General features: G+C 40.3%; 1 long non-coding RNA gene across 1 annotated transcript; it reads right to left on the bottom strand.

The window, feature by feature from the left end:
• Positions 1-323: 323 nt before the first annotated feature.
• LOC307048390 lies at positions 324-3,343 on the bottom strand. Its single transcript, XR_013810702.1, has 3 exons — positions 3,223-3,343; positions 2,208-2,296; positions 324-708 (listed from the first exon to the last, which is right to left on the bottom strand). It is a non-coding gene; the product is annotated as an uncharacterized lncRNA (long non-coding RNA).
• Positions 3,344-3,577: the final 234 nt, after the last annotated feature.

Here is a 3,577-nt window from a genome sequence, read left to right on the forward strand (position 1 = left end):
GGTACCTGGGCCTGATGCGGGGGCTCTTCAGAAAGTCACGTGAGAACCACGGTTTGCATTTGCGTCCATTAAAACACGAGCTCGGGACTGCCCCCGCAAAGGACGGAGATGCATTTCCTGCCAGTGACAGAGAGTGTCTTGTTAAAATTTCTCTCAGTTATGTTCAGCACTTAAGAACAGCTAATGGCAATCGGATCTCTTTTCATATCATAGAAGGTGCGATCACTCACTTTGGAACACTACTGAAAGCGACTTCTCTTTTAAAATTGAACAGAAAATGCAGACAAAGAAATTTTGAAGTTGATTATTAATATCAATTATTAAAATGTTTTATTTATTTTATTAGAAGTTCAATATTTTCTATGAATTTAAAAATAATTCAAAGCCAAGGCCAACTTTAAATGCCATGACCAAATTTACATGATTCATATTCATTCAATACGCATTACTTCGTGTACAGACTTATTTTCATAATGCAAATTTAAAATATAAAATGACACATTTTTACTGCAAAAAAAAAAAAAACCCACACTGGAGGCTAGATAATCCCTGATGTGTGATAAGGAACCACACTTTATGATTGTACTCTTCGATAATGCTGAAATGTCTTTTGGGGCATCTTTTTATTCAATTGAGACTTAGGCCAGTCATCTTCATACATTCCCACTACACCCAGAGAGGATGGATTTGGCATCCAGGTTCATGTGTCTGGAGAAACAAAGGAAGAGTTCGTACCTGCTCTGTAATTATGGAAAATTTAAGTTGACCTCAAATGTACCAAGCTGCTTAAAATAGCAGAAAAGATCCTCTTTAATAACTGGCTTGGCTCTGAGCTAACCCACTAAAATATCATATCACAAGAGTTATAATTGTGCCCAGTTCTGGCTGACCCTAAAGTTCTGCTGGGCCTCCACTAGGTTTCATAATGGCAAAATTCCTGAGTCTGTGGAGGGGAGAACAGAAACCCATGTGCATTACCTGGTAGGTCCGCCAGTAATAAATGCTATGGAGATTAAGCAGTATATGCTGAGATGAGATTGTGGGCAGAGTGAAGCAAGCCTTTCAACTTAAACGGTAGACAGGATATGTCTTATTGGGAAGGTGGAATCTGAACAGTCTAGAGAGAGGCAGATGAGTCAGACATCTGAGGGAAAAGCATTCCAGATCATGGGAATAACCTCTGCAAGGCCCAGAGGAAGGATGCCAGTGTCCTCAGGGAAGAGTTAGTAAATAATGTGGCTGGAATAGAGTCAGCAAGTAGGAGGGAGGGAAGGAGGAAAGGAGGACAGAGAAGATGTGTGTGGAATTCCATGCACACCATTTACTGATTGAGTGATCACAAACAGTTAATTCAACCTTCAAGTGTTTAAGTGGACTCAGTGCTTTTTCCTGTGGCCTATTGACCTCTCAAGAGTTTTGGAAGGATAAAATAATGTAGGGAAGTGACATATAAGCCATTGTTACTGTTCTTTACATAAGGATAGATGGATAGACAGGTAGATATAGATAGATACAAAGATAGATAGATACATAGATAGAGAGATGGTAGAGAGATAGAGAGAGAGAGAGATAGATACAAAGATAGATAGACACATAGATACATAGATAGAGAGCTGATAGAGAGATAGCGAGAGCGAGGAGAGCGAGAGCAAGAGAGAGCGAGAGAGAGAGAGAGAGAGAGAGAGACAAAGATAGATACATAGATAGATAGATAGATTCCCAGATAGATACACAGATAGATAAACAGAGTTAAGGACTGAATTTCTGTGCCCACCCACCCACCAAATTCATATGTTGAAACCCTATCCCCTTATGTATGATGGAATTAGGAGGTGGGGCCTTTAGGAGGTAATTAGGTTTAGAAGAGGTCATGAGGATGAAGCTGCCATGATGTGATTAGCTCTTATAAGAAGAGGAAGACACACCAGAGTTTTCCCTCTCCACCATGTGAAGAGACAGCAAGAATGTGGCCCTCTACAAGCCAAAAAAGGAGGACTCACCAGGAACTGGATTTGCCTTGATCTTGGACTTCCCAGACTCTAGAACTGTGTGACACTTCTGTTGTTTAAACCACTCAGTCTATGATATTTTGTTATAGCAGCCTAAGCAGACTGATACAGATAGGTAAACAGGGAGATAATGATTGATAGATGATAGACAGATAAACAGATAGATAGACAGATATACATACATACATTCATACTCACTTCAATGACAGATGGAGATACTGCACATATCTGTATGCTTAATGAATTCCTTAGAAAGCTTTCACTTGGCAATTCAGCTGGGAGATCCCCTTTTTAAAGGGAGCATAAAAGTGCTTACTTTTATGAAGTACACACGTGGAAAAATATAACTCAGCCTAAAAATGCACAGCACTGAGCCTAGTGCAACATTTATGAGATTAGACCTGTAAAAACAAAGAACACCATCACAGAGAGGCTTCCAGACTCCTCCAGGCACCCAGGCGCCTGATTCATTTACTCTGAGTTGTTTGTTACGGTTCCAGAGGATCAAAACTCCTGCTCCCGAACCTTTTTTGTTTGTTTTCTTTTTTGAGATTCCATATATACCTGTTAGCATACGGTATTTGTTTTTCTCTTTCTGACTTACTTCACTCTATATGACAGACTCTAGGTCCATCCACCTCACTACAAATAACTCAATTTCATTTCTTTTTAAGGTTCAGTAATATTCCATTGTATATATGTGCTACATCTTCCTTATCCATTCATCTGTCGATGGACACTTAGGTTGCTTCCATGTCCCGGCTATTGTAAATAGAGCTGCAATGAACATATTGGTACATGACTCTTTTTGAATTATGGTTTTCTCAGGGCATATGCCCAGTAGTGGGATTGCTGGGGCAGGACAGGAATAAAGATGCAGACGTAGAGAATGGACTTGAGGACACGGGGAGGGGGAAGGGGAAGCTGGGACAAAGTGAGAGAGTGGCATGGACATATATACACTACCAAATGTAAAATAGATAGCTAGTGGGAAGCAGCCACATAGCACAGGGACATCAGCTCAGGGTTTTCTGACCACCTAGAGGGGTGGGATAGGGAGGGTGGGAGGGAGACGCAAGAAGGAGGGGATATGGGGATATATGTATATGTATAGCTGATTCACTTTGTTATACAACAGAAACTAACACACCACTGTAAAGCAACTATACTCCAATAAAGATGTTAAAACAAAAAACAAAAAAACTCCTGCTACCTGGCTTCAGAGAATCTCCTGCCCTTGTAGTCAGAACTGCCTCCCAGAAGCAGGGTTGATATCCAGGTTGCTTCTAATAGTTCCACACCTTCTGTCTGTGGTGCCTGGCAATATTACCAGGGAAGTTATTTCTAAATAAATAATAAAAGTATTTTTATGAAAATAATACATGAACATGATAGCAACTCAAATAATACTGAAATTCAACCCGTCTAACCCCAGTTCCCCTCTCCAGAGACAGGTTTTCACTACTTCAATGTCACCCCCATAATTCTAAACATTATGTTTATCCTGCTATATCCATTTTAGATCCATTTTAACACCCTAACGTGAAGGAGGAAGATAAACTCCTACC

Source organism: Hyperoodon ampullatus (assembly GCF_949752795.1).
Source record: "Hyperoodon ampullatus genome assembly, chromosome: 2".
In the NCBI taxonomy this organism is placed as follows: Eukaryota; Metazoa; Chordata; class Mammalia; order Artiodactyla; family Ziphiidae; genus Hyperoodon; species Hyperoodon ampullatus.